This window comes from Fistularia commersonii, chromosome 16 (genome assembly GCF_037954325.1).
Source record: "Fistularia commersonii isolate RoL2024-O1a breed Wild chromosome 16, RoL_Fcom_v1.0, whole genome shotgun sequence".
Taxonomy (NCBI): Eukaryota; Metazoa; Chordata; class Actinopteri; order Syngnathiformes; family Fistulariidae; genus Fistularia; species Fistularia commersonii.
The window spans coordinates 303,219-329,286 of NC_141299.1; the positions used below are offsets into that span (position 1 = coordinate 303,219).

The 26,068-nt window shown below is 45.4% G+C and overlaps 1 long non-coding RNA gene across 1 annotated transcript in view; it reads left to right on the forward strand.

Moving 5' to 3' along the window:
* The first annotated feature begins 251 nt into the window (after positions 1-251).
* The window catches only part of LOC147225465 (uncharacterized), a 54,006-nt gene continuing 28,189 nt past the window's right edge, over positions 252-26,068 (forward strand). Inside the window, exons 1-2 of the long non-coding RNA XR_015107255.1 lie at positions 252-469; positions 17,150-17,244. This is a non-coding gene — a long non-coding RNA (uncharacterized LOC147225465). The remainder of the gene's footprint in view (positions 470-17,149; positions 17,245-26,068) is intronic.

The following is a 26,068-nucleotide window of genomic DNA, read 5'->3' on the forward strand; positions in this document are numbered from 1 at the left end:
CGACGAGGCGAGGCGGCACCGACATTCAAAAGCTTACAAAACTACACCCTCTTTCTCCTTTCCACCCCCCGCCCTCAGCCAGCCGGAGCGCCGAAGATGGGAAGCGGTTTGCGCGGCGTGGGTTTCAGACACTCTCTCCGGAGCCGCCAGCTTAAGAACAGGGATTATTACTACTGTAATAACAATAATATTTTCTTTATAAAAAAAAGGGGGATGGAGGAAACAGCGGCTGGTGGGAAGTGAACAAAAAATAGATTTTAATTTGCATTTTAGATTTGATTTCCAATGCGGTGACAGCGGATCTCTCCCCCGGGAAGGAAAGAAGGAAGGAAGGAAGGAAGGAAGGAAGGAAGGAAGGATAGGAGGAAGGAGGGAAGGAAGGAAGCGTGGAGGGCGGCGGGATTCCCTTTGTCCCCTCCCACCCCCCACTACCACTCCGTGCGTGGATGAACTGTGCCGGAGACACGAGGTAACCGTGGAGCTTTTGTCTCACCATGTTGTGGCCTCAGATCTGTTCTTTGTGCTGCCTCTCCCCTGGGCGCGGGCGCCTGTATGTGTGTGTTTGGAAACGTGCACAGGCTTTGTTTTGGCTGTGTGGAAGTTCAGTCCACCCCTCCCCTTCCCCTGAGGTATTGCGTGGATTCACCCCAGCAGGCCTGTTAAAGATTAGAAGATGGTTTTCTCAGTATCTCTCATGGAGAGGGTGGGATCCCTTGTTTCTGCTCTCGCCTGCTGAGCTTTGTCCCTGTTAGGAGGACCTCGCAGGTGCACGTGCCCAGGTTCCTGGCTTGGGACGCAGGTGTTTGCAGGTCGCCCTGGCGTCAAAGCTGTGATTTTTGTGGTAGCTGTTCGAAGCAGCTGCTCCAGAGGGGGTTCCAGGTCTGCTAGCATGGGCTGTCCTCTGGTAATGGTCCTCTGGTTATGACATTTGTTTTTTTGTCTTTTTGCATGTCACTCAACCCATTGCAGAATATTAGCATTAAAATGAGGCTTCTTCTTCATCATCTTCTTCTTCTCTTGCTTTGGGCTGCTCCCTTCAGGGATCTCCAATCACCCTCTCCTCTATCCAATTACCTTCCTGTCCTCTTTCCCCTCCACCTATAAATCTCCTCCTCTCCTCTGTGTCTTTAGAGAGCCTCTGCCTCCTTCTACTCTGCACCATCACTTCCTCTGTCCATGTCCAGACCATCTCATTCTGACTTAATCTCTGGAACATCTAACACGTGACGTAGACTCCATACTCCTCACTCCCAAAGAGGAACCTCCACAACGTCATCTCTGCCTCCTGTCTTCTTGGTTTCTCTAGACCTCTGTGCCTTTTATGTCTGACATTTTCCTGATGTCTCCTAAGTGGTTCAAACATTGTGTGGGTAGTTGATGGACTTATGCTGGACTTCAGTGCGGATTATTGAAGAAGCTAAAGTGAGCCCCTCCTGACTCTCCTCTCAAGGGCTAAACGTTTGGGCTGCGGCAGCTAAACAACACAAATCACCCATCCAATGAGGCAAGGCGGTAAAAGCTGGAGCAAGACAGCTCTCATTTGCCGCTCACATGGCAAATAGACCAATTAATGGATTTCTTCATTTTGTTGAACACTTCATCCCTAAAAACGCTGCAGAAATTGATTTTTTTTCCCATTTATTTATTTATCTTTTATCGCTCCAGACCATCAGTCCTGATTTGTGCCGAGACAAATGCACGTTTCGGGAGTTCACAGTGACCCCGGCTCCCTCTCATCTTTATATTTCCATTCGTAAAATCCGGGATGACATATTGCCTCATTTGCAACCCCAAACTTCACATTCCAGGAAGCGTCTTATTTCAGATGTCGAGCGAGGAGTCTCAAAGAACCTCCACTCCTTTCCTCTGAGAAGCTGTTGGCTAATGCATGTCGTCAGGCATCAGGGTTTTGCTGCACCTGAGTCTGAAGAAGAAGATCCTGCCTGATCTGGTTGGCTTCAACCAGCAATGAAGATGTTCTTGACATTCAAGGTTTTATCTTGTCACGAATGCAAACACAGAATAGTGCACATCACCTTCCTCTTCGAGATTCCTTTGTTCATCTGTCGTTCTGCTTATCCTGCCCTCAGGGTTGGGATGGCTTTCGATGGGTGAGAGGTGGACACACCCTCTCAGCCACATGTATGGACAATTCAGGGTCTCAAGTGAATCTCCTGCATGTTTTTGGACTGTTGGAGGAACCCAGAGGAACCCCACACAGACATGGGAAGAACATGGAGACTCTACACAGAGTGAAAGGCCTCCTGTGGGAATCCAAGCAGGGACCTTCTTGCGAAGAGGTGGAAGTAGTAACCGCTAGGCTACCCAGACACCCCTTATCTATGATGCTGCATGGTATCTTCTTTTCCTTTGGGTGGTCCCTTCAGGGGTCGGCACAGCTCAACCTTCTCCTTCTAACCTTATTCTCTAGATCCTCCTCTCACACACCAACTACCTCCATGTCCTCTCTCACTCAGCCCTTAAATCTTCTCTTTGGTCTTCCTCTGGACCTCCTATTCCAGCATCTGTCTACCAATGTATTCACTATCCCTCCTCTGCACATGACCCAAAACATCTAACATGTGCTGTCCCTTTGGTGGACCCTCTTTAGAAAGACGGCCAAAGAGCCCTTACAAAGCTGAGCGACACATGCGGGCAGTGCAAAAAACAATTAAGACATGTACAGAAATCTGCAAAGACGCCCGACTGACTGTAACGTGGTCGTGGTCACTCTGACAGGCGCCATTTTGCTGGTGAAGTTCAATACGCAAGGCACCCGAGGAGGAAATCCATCTGTGTTTTATGTATGATGCTAACCTGCCCCTGCCAAACAGTGTTCCAATGGTACTCTCACACTTCGGACATTGAGAGATAGCACACTTCAAGGATGGTTTCGTTTTCCATCCAGAATTTTAGTTTTGGGGGAAGCTTTCCTCTTCTCACCTCCTGCAGTTTGTTTTAGATCTTCAGACCAAACCCCCTCCATTTTCAAAAGAAGTTACCTCTTTGGCCACTGCATTCATCTGGTGTTAACGGCTGGCGCTCACAACGAGCGCCACTGTGTGCTAAAGACTAGGGGGTATCTGAACAAAGGGGATTTTTTTGGTTTTGAAATTAAACCTGAGCCTGCTTTCCAGGAGTTGAAGCGCAACTTTCATGAGAAAGGTCCTACTCTTACTTAGATCCTTAGTGTCACAATGCTAATTCTGTTCATGGTCTGCACCTGTTTCCTCCAACCAGAGGACTCCTTCCGGTCACCGCCGGTTGGCACTCCTAGTCTCTGTCCAATGCTATGCCATGCCATGGTCTTATAGTCAGGTCTGTAATTGCCATGTATGATGGCTTTTTCCCCTTTGAGAGTCTTTCCTCAGTTCTCGGAGAGGTTCCACACCCTTGCCCTAAGATTGGGTTCAATGCTCCTTGCCAAGTCCCCCCATGTGTCCATTGAGCCGGAATATTCACTGTCCCCAGTTTCTCTCAGGAGAGGAATTTTGTTTCACACAATCCAACACTTCAGACCATAAACTTGGTAGTGATAGGTTTATCAATCATATGCTGAGAGTAGTGCTGATCCCAGTCCCGCTGAGCATCACCGTTGCAGCCTCAAAGCAGCAGCTGCAGACATTTTCAAAAAGACCTCCTCGGCATCACTGTTGTTCTGTTCTGGTAAAACCCACCGTTTCACCAGATGGTACCTTCATGGAGAGGCAGGAGGCAAGGTATCAGTTGGTCTTGCAAAATATGATGTTGCTGTCAGACATATTGTACTATAGGACATATCGATTTACCTAGGTTTCCAAGGGGCGGAGGTGGAGGCAATGGAGATCAAGACGTGGAGGTTCCTGTTTGGGAGCGAGGAGGATGAAGAGGATCGGGAAGGAGTCTGTCGGCTCCTGTTTAGATATTCTGGAGATAAAGTCAGAATGAGGTTGTTTGGATTTGGACGGAGGAGGGATAGTGGGTGAAGATCTGAGTAGAAGGACGCTGAAGTTGGGATGACAGGAAGATAGTAATGTGAGAGGAGAGGGTTAAATGGAGGAAGACGATTGGCTGTGGCCATTCGGTGTGGAGTACGCTGGGCAATTACTAGGAAAATGGCAATAATGACTCCTCGCTTTTTTTTTAATACAGTCAATAATTTCCATCCCTTCTTCCATTCCATTCAAATATAATGATATTTATCGGTAAACATGCTGATATTCAATTATGGCTTTAATGTTCACATCAGACACCTCGTCCAAATGGACCAAGTCCCCCCCCCCAGCCGGGTGGTCTGCTGGAACAGTGTGATCACAAGCCTTTATCGATCAGTGTTCATGAATTGGCCAACCTGTAAAATGTGCACATCAGTTGGCTGATTGATTTATTGGCAGATCTCTGATATCCATCATAATTACTAGTTGTTAAGACTCCAAAGATTAATGGATACAATATACCTGGATTTCTGAGAACCTCCTTGAAAACCCCGCTCTCTGATCTCTGCCCGGGAATTATTAAATTGTGAATCAATGGAATGGTTCTCAGCACTGGCGTGGCAGTTTGATGCCTGGAATGCGCCTGTGCATTTGTTGGGAGATGGTTGCCAAGAGGTCATCAGACCGCTGTTGTTGAGTTAAAGGGACTCAGAGCACGTCTTGTGCTAATTGATTCCTCATACTACCTCCAGATTTGGCTGGCGCTCCACGCTTTGACTGCTCCCGTCGCATTTAACCACAGTTTGTTTTGTGATATAATCAGTTTGACGAATGATTATGGTGAATTTTGGGTCCAAGTGCCAGGAGCTTTCCTGCTCACTAATATGTACAAAAGTGCTACTTTCCATCGCAAGACTCCATTAATGGCTTTGATATAGTCTCGGCTTTATAACGTTTCTTTTTAAAAAGCCAGGATAAAATAAGATTCTTTTGATTTTGAACCAGGGACCAGTTTTATTCATGAAAATGGTTCAGTGGACCGGTTGTTTCCTCCTGATAAAGCTCTCAAGCGACTTTTGTTTCTTTGAGATCTCAAACAGTGACTCTGATAGGGTGTTTTCCCTCGCGGAGCCGAGGGCAACGGCGATGACAAGCCTGGAAAGATAAGTGGAATAACTGAGGGTGACCGTCGTGACTGCTGCTTATCTGATATTCTATCTTCAAGGTAAAGGAGCTGATGGACGGATAAGATGGAGGAAAAATTTTCTTGTCTGGTGGTGTCTCACCAAATTCAATTTTCACAGTAGATAATAAATAGTATATATTGTATTTTGCAGACAATAAGGCGCACCGGATAATGAGGCGCAATGTCAATGAAGGGGTCTATTTTCATACATAAGGCACTCCGCACTATAAGGTTCATGATAAAACATATGGTATATAGCACAAAACAAAACAGTCAGTTTAGTCAAACTTTATTCATCTCATTCATCTCACTTTGTTTCTTGGAAACTCTCTTTGGTCTTCTTTACTTGGCGCAGTTCGTCTGCTTGCTTCCTCCACTTCCGTACCATTGATTCATTAATGATCTCCTGATCGACCCATGATCTACTGCGTGACTGAGAGCCTTGAGTTTGAATTCCACTGCGTAAGCATGTCTCTTAACAGGTTCCATTTTTGGGGGTCCTCATAAGCACAAATGTACAGTAAACTGTCGAAGCACTGTATGTACTCGTATTACAAAAATTGGCGGAGGTAAGCGTGCTACACATTGTTCTCGTTGCCAGTTAAAGTGGAACCCAGAAGTTAGTGTGTGTTTGGGACCACGTTGTATTCCAGCACTACATAATTAGTTATCTTACATTGTCCGATGTTGCAACCCATATTCAGCCAAGGACTAACTTTAACTTTAAACATCCCTGTGTCAGGTGGGAATGGTCTGACAATCAATCAATCAAGCGGAGTGGCTTTGTTGCTTACCAAAATCTCACTTCACTGATCAATATAACCATTTCATCCTTTTTTTCATTATTTTTTTCTTTTTTTTCATTTAACTTTTTTTCTTTCCAAGAAAGTCCTTGGTCAAGACACTTAACCCCTAATTGCTTCTCACGCTCTGGTTAGTGCCTTGCATGGCAAGAGAAGGGGTGAATGGAATCCAGTGTGAAGCTTGTGCTGTATTTTTGCTCCGTCTCCAGTTAATTTCAGACGCACAAAAATGCCTTCTAATGATCCTCCGATTTGACAGTTTCCTCCCATTTTGGATGACAGTGCAAGTTTAACGTCCCAAATTACTTTTATGTGTAAATGAGCTATGCAAATGAGGCGCGTGGAAGAGGACGAAATAAATCAGGGCAGTGCCTTATTTCGGTGGCAAAGTCTGTGGCAAGAAGGTCCTCAGCGTATCCATCCAGGAAGTGTTCAATTGACTCGGGGGCCAATCGCCTTCTCCCTCACTTTATGTGGTACTTTGGTCATCAATGCTCTGGTACATTTGTCGACAACCTTTGTCAACATCGTTAACCTGTTTCCATCTGTGGCAGTAAAGCGAGGAAAAAAAAACATATTTACTGTTGGCCTGAGGAGGTCAATGCAAAGTGGAGCTGATTTACAAGTAAGATCTGGGATACTGGGAATCATCATAGGATTTTCCTTCCTATCCTTTGAAGTATATATGTCTGTAAGTCAGGGGCAGGCAAACTTTTTGACCCGCAGGCCGAAATGGGTTCTAAAATTTGCCAGAGGGGAGTATTTGTGTGTGTTTACATGACATATATAGAATAGAAGTACATGTACAATCCAATGAGTAAAAGGAGTTGGACATTTTTTCCAGTGCCTCAGGCGCTGGAGCTAGTTTTGTTGTCGCTATTCTTAGGACGGATCCAAAGATCTGTGACGGGCTATGTTGGTGTTTGAAGGTCAAACCAAACACCATCAACATCATATGTGCTGTCCTCCAGTGGTTTACAAACCTCTGGAGGTCCAGCAAATGGACCTTTGTTGCAGAGCGGACGGCTAAGCCCAGTGTTGCATGAAAAAATCAATAGTGTTGTACTGCTTCGCCCGCGACATGATGGACTATATATGGTTTTTATCCAATCTATATGTCTGCATCCCAGCTTCAGGAATTGTGTGCACGGACATTCGTCGTCCCCTGTGAATGGAGAAAAGCAGGGCTTAACCCACAGTGGCAGTCAGGCAGGATTGGGTCAAATGTTGATTGATGGCACAAACGTAATCCTATGTCAAAATATGCAGACCTCGTGTGAAACGGCACTCAGAGCGTCGCTGGCTGAATGTTTTTCACACCCAGCGGTTGCAAAGCGCTGCACACTGGATGGTGGGGCAGCTGTGCACGGTGCTTACCAGACCGCTACAGTGATTTTTAGCCAATATTAATATTTTCCAAGTAAAGCAACAAACAATGTGACAGTGGTGAGACCTTTGTATCAATGCTGTAAATCAGCAGTCCCCAACTTTTTTGTACCACGGATCAGTTCGATGCATGAAAATGTTTCCATGGTTGTCCCTCCTAAAACAGGTCTCCGGCAACCTCTTTATGGGTCATTTTTTTTCAAGGGCCAAGTTGTGATAGCTGATGTGGGAAGTGGAGTTAAGTACAACAGTAAGGCAAAGGTGGAAACAGTTTAAAAAAAAAGGTCGAATGAAAAAACAATTATTTGTACCAAGAGATTTTCTTGTACCAGACCAGAACCGATCCAGGGACCAGGGGTTGGGGATCTCTACTCTAAATGGTTACTGAAATGACCTATTAACGTCTAGTCACCATACTCCAATGCTGAATGAAAGGCAGAGCAGGAAAAAACAACAACGCAAGAGGATAATTCAGCCCTAATTTATCCAAAGCTGAATTCAGAGCAAGAGGAGGAAGAAGAGGAACTCTGCAGCACTTGATAATATTAATAATAATGCATTTTGTTTAAGGTGCCTTACCCGACACTCAAGGACAGACATAGACACAAAATACAGATTCTAAAGAAACAATAAAAGGAATAACATATAAATTAAATTTCTTATGAATTAACACAAGTGGCTGCTGAGTTGATACTGACTTGCTACGTTCTCATACACAGCAATTAATGGTGCACATTCAGCTGCATTCATCACATCATATGATCTTGTTCTGGAGTACAAGGCTCCAATAAGCTCCGCTCTGCCTCGGTAATTGAGTTTGTTCTTTACAGCAGCACAAATCGCCTTTTTTTTAATAATTATTAATCATTTTTATTATTTTGATAATTATTTGAATAATGGAATGTAGAAGCACTCTTCTCGGTTGTCCGTCTCATGGCATGCTAGCATCCACTCCTCTGGGTGCTGTGCCGCATTTTTACAGGACTCGTACTGTTCTGCACTCAGTAATCACATCACTGTCTCTCATCAAACTGAGTTACAAGATACTTTTCTTGCATAACAATAAAACAAAAAAGTATTTTCAGGTAGTTTCTATTTTTCTTATTGTGTATATAATCAATTTAGTGAGAATATAATACATTTTTTGCTGGCACTTTTTTGTATATGTATAATTCTAAAAGACATTTATTTATTTAGTATTTTGTATTGATGGCTATGATGGGACTGGACTCTCCATGGATTGATTGTTTGCAGATGATGATGTGATCTGTATTGAGTGGAAGAACATCTAGAGAGGTGGAGGTACGACCTGGAGAGGAGAGAAATGGTGGTCAGATGCAGCAAGGTGGAGAGGGAGTGAGGAGGATGGAGAGGATCAGGAGGGGGTCCATCAGACCGAAAGCACATGTTAGATCTTCTGGAGATAAAGTCATGCTGAGATGGTTTGGACATGGCCAGAGGAGGGAGGGAGAAGAATGCTGAGGTTGGAGGAGGTCTGGAGGAAGACCAGAGAGGAGGTTTATGAATGGAGGGAGGAAGTTAGCTGTGTGAGAGGAGATGATGCTGAAGCGAAGGTTCAATGGTAGGTGACTGGCTGTGGTGACCTCTGAAAGGAGCAGTGGAGAAGATCATTATCAACAGGTATGATCTCCTGCCAATGCCACTCCCTCAAATTCAAGTTCATGAAAGCAGGATACATGAATGAGTCCATTGCCATGGGTCACTGATTGATGGGAATGGACACATAGAGGTCCATCTATAATTTTGTGTGGATCAATGCATAGCAATCAGAGACCTAGAAAGGGACGTAGTGATGAAGACCGAAGACCTGCGTTGGGAGGCATTTAGCAGAGCGATGATGCCGAACACTGATTGGCCAATTATCCCCTAAGCAGGCCACTTACTGTCATGAGGCTAGACAGCTTTCACCAGACCAGCGGGTGTCCCTGTTGCGGAAAACGCAGAGGGATAATTGTTTGATGAAACGTCCCCATTCTGAACAATTCTAAAGGCCAGAGCGGAAGGGGATGTGAAATCTGAATGTATGATGAATTAGCTTGCCATTAGCCTGGTCTAGAATCTCAAGCCACATGTTCTCCTCTCCAGGCTCCACCTTGCTTTTTTTTCTCCTCCAAACATAGGTGGTGTTAAGTAGGTCCTTGAGTGTTTATGCTTCCTCTGTGTATGCTTGAGTGGAGTGCAGCCCCTGTTATTATTGTGATTGCCCTTCTTCACCGGAGAAGGGGTTAAACAGGAACACAGTGCTAATTGAGAGTTTTAATTGGAAATAAAAACAACTTGTTTTTTTTTTTTTTAACTGATTGGATCAAGACCTGAGAGGACTTCTCATCAGCTAAGATGTGCTGTTTTTGTTTTAGATAAAAATGTAATTAGAGATGAGATGAGAGATGAGAACAACTTTATTAATCCCGAAGGAAATTGTTGTGCCAGAGTTTCAAGGAAAAAAACATAACAGTAATAGATAATAGTTGAAAGGAGGAAGAATAAGAAATACAATGAAATATGAATTCTTTTAACTGTTAACTGTAACTACAAAGATTGAAGATTCCCTGCGGCTGAGGGAAGAGGAATTAAAAAGTCTGATAGCCTCAGGTAGGAAAGACCTCCTGTGGAGTTCAGTGGAGCTCTTTGGTGGTATCAGTCTACGACTGAAAGAGCTCTGACAGGACATCAACGTGGCATGCAGGGGGTGATGGATGTTGTCCATAATGCTGAGGAGCTTCCTCATCATCCTTCTCTCTGAAACCTGCACAACAGACTCCAGCTCCACTCCCAGGACAGACCCAGCTCTCCTGATGGGCTTGTTGAGTCATCAGTCATCTTTTGAGGAAGGATCGCTCCTCTTTTGGGAACATAAAAAAAAAAAAAACGTGGGAGGAATGAATGTGTTTCCACTGCTCTGACCTCCCTTGCTCTGCCGAGTCCTTCTTTATTCTCATGTGGGAGGGTTCTGGAGCTCTGCAGGATGACGCGCTAATTTCACACATAACCCTCCATCATGAAACCTGGCGCATTCGCAGGTCACGAGCATGTTCTCTGTTTCTGTTGCACGGACTAGTGCTTGTCGAGTACGGGGCTTGGAATTGGCCAATCACACGTTACTCTAGCAAAGAGTCGATTCTCCTCGTCGTGATAACCGCATGTAGAAATATCACTTATGGAAACTAAACCCGCTTCTTTATCCTCGGTCGAACAAACATTTTCCAACAATAGCTGTTTGCCGCTCAAGGAGAAAGAATGGGAATTTGCACTTAAAAGAGTCAACAGGTGGGAATGCTGTTCTATTTGTTTGCTTTTTTTTCATTGCTGTAGTCCTTCACAGATTACCCGGCTGTCACTGCCATGCCCCTAAGGGGATCTGAAATCCCAGATTCTTTGTAAAACCTTCCCGTTGGTACGTAATCCAGCCCTGTGCAGTGTTTTGGCATCTGCTAAACCATCAGAATCACAGATTTAACTGGGGCTCTCAAACTGGATATCCTGAGTCAGATTTGGTCACTCCTAAAGGGCATCCTCCTAAAGGGTCTGGGCTGGAACGGCATCTCCTTACGCTCTCTCGCCTTCATTTGAGTTGGCAGATTTGTCCTATGTCGTTGATTCTTTCGCTTTTGTCCGTTGTGGAGAGTGTGACTGAATGCTGCATTGTTTGGATTTAGATTTATCGCAACTTCTTTCCACATATAATCCCCACCCTGGCTCACATTGATGAATATGGCACTGACTGTCTTATTTCGGAATGTACTAAAATTTGTCCGACTCTCCTCTTTGGTTGCTCTACTTAGTGCAGGTAGATGCGGCTGGAGGCATGAATGTTTCTTTGGGCATTGGAAATTGTAAAATGTGCTCTGGCATTTCTGCAAGATTATTTAGAACTTTTATGTGTGTCTGAATCCTGTGTGGCTCGTTCAAGGCCAAGCTACTTCTGCTCCTTGAACTGGGCGTCTTTCAAAGTAATCAATTTCCAATTAGAGAGAAAGAAAGGGAAATAAACAAAGATATTAAATCCATCCTCTCAGCCGCCGCAATAAAAAAGAAAGCATTTCCTTTTTAGCTGTTATGTAACTCGTTGACGAAGAAGGGGTTTTAGCAGCGGGTTTACAAAACAGTCATGTTATCCCTTGAGTGCATTTTCCTGGACATCTGTGACCTGGATTATTGCTGGAGCTAACTGGAACAAAGAAATGGGTTGTCTTCTCTAAACTGCACCAACAGTGTGTGGTTAGCGTGGATCGCCACATGATTGGCAGAGGTTCCTCTGGGATGCACATTTGTGCGTGATAACTTTTCACCACATGTAGCCTTGTTGATAAAGCAGAAAAAGAGGGTCATGGGCTCCTCAGGCCCACTGAAAAAGTGGAGCCTGCACCAGATACCCGTCGTAGGTGTGAAGGATTTCCAAAAATTCCTTTTTGGGATGTGATGGAAGGTCTAAAACATGGCAACCAGTGTCATAGAATGCGTTTCAGAGGGTTGACTGGGGAAGTATCCAGTGTCCAGCCTGGTTGTCTTCTCACATAACTTAAACATGGGCGACGCGGATCTGCATGATCTTCTCGTGTCAAGATATAGATCGCGATAAGAACAAATTCTTGTCGAAATCTTCTTGTTGTGGTCCCTCATTGCTGGTGTTCACCCTCTCAGGCTTTTTCAGTTCAGCACTGAAATGTCTTCAAGTGAAGAAATTCAAGTCCAGTTGCCATGACAAGGAGAATGCAACATGAATTCACCATAACCTGGATGACTGAGAACCTCCACAGAAATAAGGCCAAGATGTCCTGGCTCGGTGCCTCCATCGCGCTGTGCACACCACAGGCTGTTCTGTCTCCCGATGACATATGAATGACAGGATGAATGGTTGCATGTCTCAATGTGATGTGTGAATGAGAGTGTCACGGGCCGCTGGGGACAGACTCTGAATGGGAACCACACCACCAAGGCTTAAATCAGGGTTGGAGCTCTTTTATTTAAGTAGGCAGGGTGTCTCAGGCAGGCAGAGTCCCAGGCAGGGTTGCAGGAAGGATCAGGATCTCAGGAAAGATCTCACAGGCAGGGTAGGGTCACAGGCAGGGTTACCAGAAGGGTCAGGGCAGGATCTCAGGACAGATCTCACAGGCAGGGCAGGGTCACAGGCAGGGTTACCAGAAAGATCAGGGCAGGATCTCAGGAAGGGTCTCACAGGCAGGGTCACAGGAGAGGGCCCCACAATCCTTCAGCCCTGGGACCTCCAGTCACTCCTTCCTCGAGCCTTCTCGATCTCTCACAAGTTCCCCGGCTCTGAGCAGAGCGTGCTGCTGCTCTTTATGGGGCCGGGTAATTAGCGGCAGCTGGCGCAGATTGCCAATTTGATCCAGTCGTGTCAGACCCTGACAGAGAGTGAATTGTATGTCTCTATATGACCTCATGAATGAGAGAGTGAATAGTTGCATATGTCAGGATTACATCTCAATGAGAGGATGAATTGTTGTATGTCTATATGTCATATGAATGAACGAGTGAATGGTTGTATCTGTCTATGTGGCCTGTGACTGACTGTGTGAATTCTGGGGGGAACTCAGGCTCTCGCTCAATGACAGTTAGGATAGACTCCAGCATCCCCTGCAACACTGCCTGCAGGATTGGTGGTGTACAATATCAAATAAATAAATGAATGAATGAATGAATGAATGAACAAAGAAATAATATACAAAGGTCACAGATTTTATTTTGAGACAGACATACACACTCAGAGGTTTCCAGCAAAACCAAAGCGTATTGAAGTTCAAGGCATGGATAGGCTGACCAAGAGATAACAGACCGGAAAATAAACAACCGGCTGCTAAAATCCTGTTTTTTCTTTTGTCAGGTGTCCCGTGGACGCGTTGCGCCTGACGGGCAGGCGAGGACCTTGTTATTGCTGCTCAGTCAAGCAAATGCGCAACATCATCCACCGCCTCCGTCCAGCGAGGCACGTGAACTTGAGTGTAAAAACGTACGATACGAGACATGACGGCATCGCGTAATCCCCAACACCACAGTGAGGTGGAGGCTGGGGGATTCAGTGCGCAACGCGGGTTTTACTGTTTGCGACAGAGCGATTGCCTGATGCGTGAAAAAGCTGGTCAGGTTGGCACCTGATGGGGGTGCAAACCTGGAATTAGCGGTTATTGTAAACCAGTGAGATGATGTGAGGTGAGGTTCATGGCTGGCGATGCACTGTATTTTGCAGCCAAGAAGTCACTGGAATCCCTGGAATCACGAGCACCCCCTAGTAACACACCTACAGTTGTTGACATGTTGACAAAAAAAAAACACTTCTTCTTTCGGCTTTTTCCATCTAACCTTATTCTCTGTATCCTCCTCTCTCATATCAACTACCTTCATATCCTCTCTCACTACGTCCATAAATCTTATCTTTGGTCTTCCTTGAGACCTCTTGCCCTGGCAGCTCCAATTCCAGCATCCGTCTACCAATATATTTTCTATCCCTCCTTTGTACGTGACCAAAGCATCTCAGTCTGGCTTCTCTGACCTTCTCTCCAAAACATCTAACATGTGCTGTTCCTCCTCTAGGTCTACAAAAACACAATGCAACTCCCTCTGACCTTCTCTTTACTTTTCTACTAGCATTCTCAACGCAAATACTGCATCTGTAATACTCTTTCTAGGTATGAAGCCACACGGCTGTTCACAAATGCTGACATCTGCTCTCTGTCTTGTTTCCACTACTCTTTCCCATAATTTTCCCATTGTATTGCTCATCAACTTCATCCCTCTATAGTTGCCGCAATTCTGCACATCCCCTTTATTCTTAAAAATAGGTACCATCACACTTTGTCTCCATTAATCAGGTATCTTCTCCCTCTCTAAGATTCTGTTGGATAAGAGTCAGAAAATCTACCGCTGCCTGTCCTAGACACTTCCACACCTCCTTAGGTATATCATCAGCCCCAACTGCCTGTCCACTCTTCATCCTCTTCAGTGTCTTCCTCACTTCACTTTTACTAATTTGTACTACTTTGTCGTCTACAATAGTCACCTCTTCTACCCTTGCCTCTCTTTTATTTTCTCACTTCATCAGCTCTTTTTACCCCACTGTGTGTGTGAAAGTACTCTTCTAGCACCTGCCAATAGATTTTCAACTCTATCCTTAATCACCCGGACCTGTTGTACATCCTGTCCATCATTACCTCTCTGTTTTGCCAACCTTGATAGATCATTCCCACCCTTCTTACTATCCAACCGAGCATACAAGTCATCGTACGCCCTTTGCTTTGCCTTTGCTACCTCTATCTTTACCTTACGTTGTATCTCCCTGTACTCTTGTCTGTTCTCTTCAGTCCTCTCAGTATCCCACTTCTTCTTTGCTAACGGCTGTCTCTGCATATACTCCGGCACTTCCTCATTCCACCACCAAGTCTACTTATCTACTTTCCTTCCAGATGACACACCACGTACTCTTCTACCTGTCTCCCTGACAAAACTAGCTGTTGTTGTCCAATCATCTGGAAGCTCCCCCTGACCACCCAGACCCTTTCTCAACTCCTCCCTGAAAACCATGCAACACTCCTCCCTTTTCAGCTTCCCCCACTTTGTCCTCTGCTCTGCCTTTGTCCTCTTCATCTTCCTTGTCACCAGAGTCATCCTACAAACCACCATCCTATGCTGTCTGGCTACACTCTCACCTACAACTACTTTGCAGTCACTGATCTCTTTCAGATTATCTCATCTATACAAGATGTAGTCTATCTGCGTGCTCCTACCTCCGCTCTTATAAGTTACCCTATGTTCCTGAAGGTGTTCACTACAGCCAAAAGTTTTACGCCGGATGCCCTTCCTTACGCAAGATTAGCAAGTAAGACATGGCCTCTCCTACCTCTACTGACTGCACCTCACTGTTGTAAACACACGGCTGTCGCTATGAAGCTAATTTGGCATTTGTGTTTTTGAGTCCCAGTGCTCCCCTTCAGCCCCAAGAGGTTGTTTTTTTCTCTGAGTCACATCTGCACCGCCTTCTCCAAATGTCCTGCTGGTTCCAGGCACAGTAGTTCCTGATGATCAGCTGCCCCCCTCCTCCGTCTTCTCCTCTTCCTCCTCTGAACCCCTTGCTTGTTCCCTCCGCTGTTTGCAGCGCTTCCGGCCACGATGCTGTCTGCGGTGAAGGTGTTACCGCCTCTGAATGCGGTGACCTCAGGATGAACTTATACTGTAGTACTTCTGCCACATGAGGAGCTAAAGACGCTAACCGTTCGGGGGCAGGGGGTTGATATTGCCCAGACCGTATAAACCCTGAGAAATATAAAGCTGTCGACCATCTGCTGTGATCGGTATTGCTTCCCCCCTCTGCTCCTTGCAAACGTCAACAATCAGTTATTCGGTTATGCTGACAGTCGACATAAGATTATCTCTGGTTGTCGGGCGCTCAATCGGGATCGGACGGGCTTTATTAGCATTTTTAGGGATGAGGGCTGCAGCAGCTATGGCCTCAGGGTCACTCATGGTGACGTTAAAGCAAAGGGGTGGACAGCAAATGTGCACAGGGGCTCTGCATGGCGCTGCGGGGGGGTTTGGGTGTTGACCATTATGGGGGTTGAGACATGGAAGCATATATTGCAGTCATGCCGCACTGTAAATGACAAACTCCCTTTATTTACTTACTCCTGGGCTATTTGTTTGGACGGAAAACAGCGCACCACATGTTTTTACTGTAATTTGATGCCTGTGGCACTGCCTCCCCAATCCCAGGCGGCCAGCCTCAAGTTGATGAGGCTGGATGGCGTAATGCTAATGCATCCTGCTGGGACTGTTTTCACAACAAGTTCACGGCCAATTCACACAAACACAGAATACTTCAAATGCGATCTTTGTGCCAATTTAAACAAAAAAACTTTTGTCGCCTCGCAGAGTCTGCTTTCCCAGACTTAATGTTCGGACAGAAGGTGCAGAAGCTGCAAGGTGCTAAAAGTTATGCAAACATGCATTGTGGTGGCTACAAGAAGATGGAGGATTTGAAGCAGTGAGGGTCAACAGTCCATGGAAAGCAGTTCGGGACACACATGTGATGAGAGTGATCTTATAGGAGTATTTGAAGGTCATACCACCGGGATGAATAGCTCTGTCTTCTATTCGCAGGCTGCCGGCCTCTCCTCAGAGCTCGATCCTGCTGCCTGCTCAAGGAGAAATATCTATTGTTCTGCTCCAGGAGCTATTCCCGTGCTCCGTCCACGCTACCCTCCTCGCCTGTATGCACCATGAGCCAGAGGTTCTAATCTCGCTCGGCTCTCCTCCGTAATCCCTTGTTATTTAACCCCGGACCTTTTTCTGTTTTATCATTAAATCCAGGCCGACCCCTGCTGGCCTACTTTCTCCCATCTATCTCTATATTTTTTTTTTCTTGGAATCCCTCCCTCTGCCTTAAACCTGGGTTGCCATCTCTGTAAGAACCTTTCACCCATCGTAATTTTTGAACAATTAGTTTGCGGGAATTAAAGTGGAGCCATCCATTCAGGTGGCATCAGGTCTCATTAGCCGTCTGATTCATTAGCATGTCCTAACCAAAGAAAATATATCACTTGCCTTAATGATATATTGCTAGGTGTCCAGCCAAATCCAGACATTGAACCCCCTCAGATGCTCCCAATGGACTGGTTAGCGCCTTGCATGGAAGCACAGCTGCTATCGGTGTGTGTGAGTTTGTGTGTGCATTTTGAAACCATATGGTAATGAAAGCCCTCTATAAACACTTATAATGTGATTTTAATTTGCCGCTCGGCCTGGGAAACACCCAACTGAGATGATTTATTGGACATTCATCACCAGAAAAAGCGACAACGGATAGCATGTTGTGCGTGTGTGTTTTCCAGGTGTGCTCGCGTAGCGACAACAGTTGTCCATCGTGGACGAGGGTCCAGCCAGCATGAGGAAGAGCCGGAGCGTCCTCACAGTGTCTCCCAACAAGGTGAGTCGCCGTGTTGTGTCACGCCATGCTGGTTGTTTCTTCCGTCTGCGGATAATGTTGTGCGGGTTTTGCCTTCTGATCCATTTTCTCCATTTTTATGTGGAGGGTAATTTTGAAAAGAGTGTGAATTCGGTTTGACTTTGCTCTCCTCCAACTCCCATTATCTAATTTTCCCTGCTAACTTTAGCCACAAACAGTTCTAAGAAGCATCAAGCTCCATTTACGTTCCAGGAGCTTCCCTCCTAGGGGAACCTTTTAGTTTTGTGTTCCTGTAGGCAGTGAAGGACTGAAGGACCATGGAAGGAACCGTCTGCAATGTTCACCTTAAATGCCACACTCCAAAAAACCCACCAAAGAGGAGGAGGAAGATGACACTGAAAACATAGCGGTGGAAGCTGCTGCTGCATTCATGGAATAATAACCGTGGACTATCAAATGGTTGAAGTGTTTTTATCTTCTCCCTGCACTGTTTCGCCGTGTGAAGAACTCTATTTGCCGTTAGCTAACTCCACTTATTTTGGGCAAAATGTTGATATTCTTCTGTGAGCCCTGGAAACCCTTCCGTGTCATAGCAGGCCAGAAGAGCTTGGACCTCTTGATCACTCCATCTCTTGCTGATTCTGTCCATTTTGACTCAAGAAAACATCTGAGCAGTGACCATAATAGTTTTTGAAAATAGCGCTCCGTAGACTCTGAGAAGTATATGTGCATGGGCTTGGTGAATGTGTTCCATCATTGCCTATGAGGTCCTATGGAAGCATAAAAACACCCTGACTCGGAATAGGACAGAGATGGCTCTAGGATCTAAGGTCCACAGTCCCTGGTTCCTGAAAGGGTTCTCAGAGCTGCAAAAAGTTCCTACAGTGGACAAGTCGCTAAAGTCTGCACATTCAGCTTCTATGTATGTGCTTAGCGAGGATAAGCGACCTTTTTCCATGCATGTCGGAGCTGATGACTCTATTCACTGCCGATTTGCTTAGCACGAATAATGATATCCTTTGGGATGGGTGAATTCCTGAAGTCATAGAGCTCCACTGACTGAGGCCCCTTGTTTGCTTGCGTGGGAATAGTTCCGGCTGCCATGTTTGATCTGAAAATATCAGTGTCTCATGATTCATTTCCTAATGGGGGCTGATCTGCCAGTCATGACGTGCACGCAGGAGCATCCCTGCCACTGATGGTGATGGGGGTGTGAGCTGTGTTGCCGTTAATGTCTATAAATTGTTGGAGCTGTATCGTGAGCGATGACAGTGAATCCAAATCTTGCCAGCTCTGTTTGACGTCTGGAGCGAGATGCCATTTCATGCTAAAGGTTCAGACCATGAAAATATTTTATTGTCATTGAAATAAAGAAATCAGATTTTTTCGCCATCCTGTGTGATCCCAGAAACTACAGGATTTAACGTTCCAACAGCCCCATCTTGCAGTTTTCACAGTGCTGGACATGTTTCTTTTCAAGGGCTGCAAGAGAAATGCTATCATTATTTGGCTTTCTTGGAATTCATCACGAATATCTCTTTTTAGCGCAAAATCCAAGTCTGAGACTCACTCTGTATCCAAGTTTTTTTTAATTTTAGAGTAAATTAGGCACTTGTGATAAGAGGGATTACTCTTAATCAGTTGTGCTCAATAAATCGATCTATCTACCAGTCGATCACAAAGGTAGTGTGGGTAGATTGCGTGGCATTAAAATGTAGACGTCAGCCTATCATCTTCACTATGAAATTTGTCACTTGAGTGACAGTCAGTCTGTCCACTCTGACCTTTTCTGACACAGGCGTCATTGCGCATGTGCACATAACAGCACGTTCTCGCAAGCTCGCGAGTTAGCCTCCGATTTATGCCTTCTAAACTTATGGGTATAAAAATGAGGGGGGGAGCTCAACCAAGTAAAAAGACTAACAGGTATCCCTTCCATACGGAATGGGAGGTGGACTTTTTTTTTACCATGTCATTTTCAAAGTGCGTTTGCCTCATCTGCCAGTCTGCCATTGTTATGCCGAAAAAGGGAAATGTGGAGCGGCATGTTCAAACTGTTCTTAAAAACTACAACACTGTCTTCCCTCTGAAAAGTGAGCCGAGAAGGAGAAAGGTGAAGGAACTAAAATCCCAGCTGTCAGGACAGCAGTCATTTTTCTCACAGCTAACTTCAACCATTCTGCTGACTCCATTCAAGTCATCAGAATAAGTTATTTACCCCCCCAAAAAAATACTCTGTTGTAGTGTGCCATAGGGGTTCATGCAGTTTTTGTCACGGCACGGAAGGACTCGGACAGGGAACCACACCACCAGAACTGGAGTTTGATAGAGTCTCTTTATTTTTTGATCAGGATTTTGCAGGGTCGGGGTTCAAGGTCCAGGGTCGTCTCTCAAGGTCGGGTGGAGAATAGCAATTCTCTGGCACCAGACGGAGCATGCCACTGCTCTTTAAAGAGATCTTGATGAGCGGCAGCTAGCCGCTGCCGCAGCTGGCGCTAATTATTAATTGTGATCAGGTGTCTCCTCTCGGCTGCCAAGAGGAGATCCTGACAGTTTTGCAAGATGCACAAACATTATTGTGTTAAGTGTACTCAGTAGATATTTAAATAAATATATTTTCAGCATTTTTAGTGGAGGTAGATCATTTTCACATGGTCGTTTGAAAAGTAGCTCACAAGGCAAAAAGGGGGGCACCCCTGCTCTTAATCATGTGTGCCCACACTTTTTTGGCTTGAGAGATAGTCCTACAATGACCAAGTCAAAATGATCTACTAACAATAAAAAATATTAATGTGTGTATATATATATATATATATATATATATATATATATATGGCACTGGCCCGTGTCTCTCCAAGCCTGCCTTGGGGGGCCACGGAGCAGTGTCTCCGTGTGCCGGTCCCAAGCCTCTAAATGCAGAGGGTTGCGTCAGGAAGGGCATCCGCCGTAAAACTTTTGCCAAAACCAAACATGGAAGTCAACCAAAACTTTACCATACCGGATCGGTCGCAGACCGGGTTAACAACGACCGCCATTGGTACTGATGACCTACAGGGTACTAATGAAAATTGGGCTACTGTGGGTCGAAGAACAAGAACAAGAAGAAGAGGAGGGGGTCGTGTTCGGGAGCAGAGAGAGAGGAGGAAAGGAAAGAACCTGGGACTGAGAGTAGGGACTTTGAATATTGGGACTATGACAGGAAAAGGTAGAGAGTTGGTCGGCATGATGCAGAGAAGGAAGATGGATATACTGTGTGTCCAGGAGACCAGGTGGAAAGGTAGTAAGGCTAGAAGCTGAGGAGCAGGCTTTAAGTTGTACTATTATGGTACTGACAAGAAGATAAATGGAGTAGGAGTTATCTTGAAGGAGGAGTTTGTTAGGAACGTCCTAGAGGTGAAAAGAATGTCAGATAGACTTATGAGTCTGAAACTGGAAATTAAAGATGTGATGCTCAATGTTGTTAGTTGCCATGCCCTGCAGGTGGGGTGTGAATCTGAAGAGAAGGAGAAGATCTGGAATGAGTTAGATGAAGTGATGCAGAACATTCCCAGAAATGAGAGAGTGGTAATTGGTGCAGACTTCAATGGGCATGTTGGTGAAGGCAATAGAGGGGATGAAGAAGTGATGGGCAGATTTGGTATTCAGGATAGGAATGCAGAGGGACAGATGGTGGTAGATTTTGCAAAAAGGATGGAAATGGCTGTAGTGAACACCTTTTTCCAGAAAAAAACGGGAACAGAGGGTAACTTATAAGAGCAGAGGTAGGAGAACGCAGGGAGACTACATCTTGAATAGATGAGGTAACCTGAAAGAGATCAGTGACTGCAAAGTAGTTGTAGGTGAGAGTGCAACCAGACAGCATAGGATGGTGGTTTGTAGGATGACTCTGGTGACAAGGAATATGAAGAGGACAAAGGCAGAGCAGAGAACAAAGTGGTGGAAGCTGAAAAGGGAGGAGTGTTGCATGGTTTTCAGGGAGGAGTTGAGAAAGGGTCTGGGTGGTCAGGGTGAGCTTCCAGATGATTGGACAACAACAGCTAGTGTTATCAGGGAGACAGGTAGAAGAGTACTTGGTGTGTCATCTGGAAGGACAGTAGATAAGGAGACTTGGTGGTGGAATGAGGAAGTGCCGGAGTATATACAGAGAAAGCGGTTAGCGAAGAAGAAGTTGGATACTGAGAGGACTGAAGAGAACAGACAGGAGTTCAGGGAGATGCGGCAAAAGGTAAAGATAGAGGTAGCAAAGGCAAAACAAAGGGCTTATGATGACTTGTATGCTCGGTTGGATAGTAAGGAGGGTGAGAATGATCCATACAGGTTGGCGAAACAGATAGATAAAGATGGAAAGGATGTACAACAGGTCCGGGTGATTAAGGACAGAGAGGGAAATGTATTGACTGATGCTAGAAGAGTGATGGGAAGATGGAAAGAGTACTTTGAGGAGCTGATGAATATGGAAAATGAAAGAGAGGTAAGGGTAGAAGAGGTGACTATTGTAGACCACAAAGTAGCACAAATTAGTAAAAGTGAAGTGAGGAAGGCAGTGAAGAGGATGGAGAGTGGAAAAGCAGATGGTCCTGATGCTATACCCGTGGCGGTGTGGAATTGTCTAGGAGAGGCAGCGGTAGATTTTCTGACTAGATTATTCAACAGGATCTTAGAGAGTGAGAAGATGCCTGAAGAATGGAGACGAAGTATGATGGTGCCTATTTTTAAGAATAAAGGGGATGTGCAGAATTTGCGGCAACTATAGAGGGATGAAGTTGATGAGCAATACAATGAAGTTATGGGAAAGAGTAGTGGAAACTAGACTGAGAGCAGAAGTCAGCATTTGTGAACAGCAGTATGGCTTCATGCCTAGGAAGAGTACTACAGATGCAGTATTTGCATCTAGAATGCTAATAGAAAAGTAAAGAGAAGGTCAGAGGGAGTTGCATTGCGTTTTTGTAGACCGAGAAAAGGCATATGACAGGGTGCCAAGAGAGGAGCTCTGGTATTGTAGGAGGAAGTCTGGAGTGGCAGAGAAGTATGTTAGACTGGTGCAGGACATGTATGCTAGCTATGAGTCAGTGGTACGGTGTGCTGTAGGGGTAACAGAGAAGTTCAAGGTGGAGGAGGGACTCCATCAGGGATCAGCTCTGAGCCCCTTCTTGATCGCAATGGTGATGGACAGGCTGACAGATGAGGTTAGACAGGAATCCCAATGGACCATGATGTTTGCAGATGACATTGTGATCTGTAGTGAGAGCAGACAACAGGTAGAGGAAAATCTAGAGAGGTGGAGGTATGCGCTGGAAAGGAGAGGAATGAAAGTTTGTTGCAGCAAGACAGAATATATGTGTGTGAATGAGAGGAACTCGGGTGGAACGGTGGGGCTACAGGGAGTGGAGATCAAGAAGCAGGAGGATTTCAGGTACTTGGGTTTAACAGTCCAGAGCAACGGACAGTGTAGAAAAGCGGTGAAGAGACAGGTCCAAGCAGGTTGGAATGGGCGGAGAAAAAAGTGTCAGGGGTACTATGAGATAGAAGACTATCGGCCAGAATAAAAGGAAAGGTGTACAAGACAGTGGTGAGACCAGCGATGATGTATGGACTAGAAACTGTTACAATGACCAAAAGACAGCAGGCAGAACTAGAGGTTGCAGAGATGAAGATGTTGAGGTTCTCTTTGGGAGTGACCAGGATGGATAGGATCAGGAATGCGTCTATCAGAGGAACAGCACATGTTCAATGTTTTGGAGAGAAGGTCAGAGAAGCCAGACTAAGATGGTTCAGTCATGTACAGAGGAGGGATAGAGAATATATTAGTAGACGGATGCTGTAATTGGAGCTGCCAGGCAAGAGGTCTCGAGGAAGACCAAAGAGAAGATTTATGGACGTAGTGAGAGAGGATATGAAGGTAGTTGGTGTGAGAGAGGAAGATACAGAGAATAAGGTTAGATTGAGAAAGTTGACTCGCTGTGGCGACCCCTGACGGGAAAAGCCGAAAGAAGAAGAAAATATATATATGTGTGTGTGTGTGTGTGTGTGTGTTTGTGTGTATATATATATATATATATATATATTATATATATACATATGTATGTGTGATGGTGTGTGTGTTTGTGTGTGTGGGGTAAAGTCCAGTTGTGTAAAAAAGTATTTAGTCACTCACCAATTGTGCAGGACATCTGGAGACTGGCTAGGCCACTCCAGGACCTTGAAATGCTTCTTACGAATCCACTCCTTTGTTGCCCGGCCACGATTCATCTTCAATGCCCTTGCTGATGGAAGGAGGTTATCACTTAAAATCTCACGATACATGGCCCTGTTCATTCTTTCTTTTACACGGATCAGTCATCCTGGTCCTCTTGCAGAAAAACAGCCCCAAAGCATGATGTTTCCACCCCCATGCTTCACAGTAGGTATGGTGTTATTCGGATGCAACTCAGCATTCATTCTCCTTCAGACACGACAAGTTGAGTTTTTACCTAAAACTCATCTGACCATAGGACATAGGTGTCAAACTCTGGCCCAGGGGCCAAATTTGGCCCGCACTGCCATAATATTTAGCCCGCAAAGCCATACCAAATGACTATTAGAGCTGGCCTGCCAGTATAGTCTACAGTACATTTACCGCTAATTCTACAAATCCCAGAATTTTCTGCTGTTGTTTTGGCACAACAGGACCCATAAACGCCCTCTCCTCTGTTGACAGTAGTCATAGCGACCTTATGCTAATACTGGCATCCTGCTACTGAAGCAGAAAACAGGATTTTGCATGTGTGCAATATTAAGTTATATATTGTATAGTATTGAGCTATGCTTGTTCGACATTTTGTTTCTAAGCAAAACTTGTTTGTTCATTGTTATATCTGGAGGAAGATTTTTTTAAAATAAATATCAATGTTGGCCAGTGACGTTGTCCCAGTTTTGAATTTTGGCGCACTCTGTATTTGAGTTTGAAACCCCTGCCATAGAACATTGTCCCAATCCTCTTCTGGATCATCCAAATACTTGCAAACTTCAGACGGGCCTGGACATGCACTGGTTTAAGCAGGGGGACGCATCTGGAACTGCAGGATTTGAGTCCCCGTAGTGTGTTACTGATGGTAGCCTTTGTTACTTTGGTCCCAGCTCTCTGCAGGTCATTCACTAGGTGTACCCGTGTGGTTCTGGGGTTTTGGCTCAACGTTCTTGTGATCATTTTGACCTCACTAGGTGAGATCTTGCGGGGAGCCCCAGATCAAGGGAGATTATCAATGGTCTTGTATGTCTTCCATTTTCTAATAATTGCTCCCACAGTTGATTTCTTCACACCAAGCTGCGTATCTATAGCTGATTCAGTCTTCCCAACCTGGTGCAGGTCTACAATTTTGTTTCTAGTGTCCTTTGACAGCTCTTTGGTCGTGGCCATAGTGGAGTTTTGAGTGTGACTGTTTGAGGTTGTGGACAGGTGTCTTTTATTCTGATAACCAGGTCAAACAGGTGCCATTAATACAGGTAATGTATGGTGGACTAAAGCGCCTATTAAAAAAAAATCTGTGGCGAGCCAGAAATCTTACTTGTTTGTAGGGGGTCAAATACTTATTTTCCATCATAATTTGCAAATAAATTCTTTAAAAATCAGACAAAGTGATTTTCTGGATTTTTTTTCATTCTGTCTCTCATAGTTTAAGTGTACCTATGATGAAAATTACTGATCTATATACATTTATATATGTGTGTGTGTGTGTGTGTGTGTGTGTGTGTGCCTTTGCGTATGTATATGTGTATATATATATATATATATATATATATATGTATGTGTATTGGCTATATAAGTGTGTGTGTGTATATGTATATACACACTAGTGATGGGAATTCGGGCTGTTTTTAGAGAACCAGCTCTTACGGCTCGGCTCACTCCCTCATGCTGCTCACCTCCTTAGACCGCTGTATGAAGCTTTGCGTGCCCGATGTGCAAAAGACGAGGTTGACTGGACTCCGGAACGGGTTCAGGCTTTTGAGGAGGCTAAGCACGCCCTGGCAAATGCGGCCCTCCTCACCCATCCCGCGCCCATGGCGCCGATAGCATTGACAACTGATGCGTCTGATGTGGCAGTGGGGGCTGTGGTCAAACAGTGGGTGGCAGATACCTGGCAGCTGCTTGCCTTCTTCAGCCACAAACCAAGGGACAGCGAACGCAAATACAGTGTTTTCGACAGGGAATTGTTGGCCCTGCATCTGGCTACGCGGCACTTCCGTTTTCTTCTGGAGGGTCGCTCCTTCACGGCGTATTTGGATAACAAGCTGTTGACTTTCGCCCTGTCAAGAGTTGTGGTCTGCCCGCCAGCAGCAACACGCAGCTATTTCCGAGTTCACTATGGACATTAGGCATGTGGCTAGGAAGTTCAACCCTGTAGCAGATTGCTTGTCGCGGGTTCTTGTCTGTCCTGTGCATCTCGGGATCGATTTTGCAGCTATGGCTGCCCACCAGCCAAGTGACATGGCTGTCCTCGTCCTGCGGTCATCGAGTATAGGTCTAGTGCTGGATGATGTGGCTGTCCGTGTGTCAGTGAAACTTATGTGCGCCAAGTTTGTCTGGCCCGGCATTCGTAGGGATGTGAAGGATTGGGCTGCCGCGTTTGTGGCATGCAAGCGCACCAAGGTTCATTGGCAAGTAAGGGCACCCCTTGCGCAGTTCCTGATTCCGGCCAGGCATTTTGACCATGTCCATGTCAACCTAGTCGGCTCTCTACCCCCTTTGCAGGGTTTTACCCACCTACTCACAATTGTGGATAGGACTACTAGGTGGCCGGAGGTGGTCTCGTTGTCCTCCACGGCTGCTGCAGACGTGTCTCGAGCATTTCTGTCTTCTTGGGTT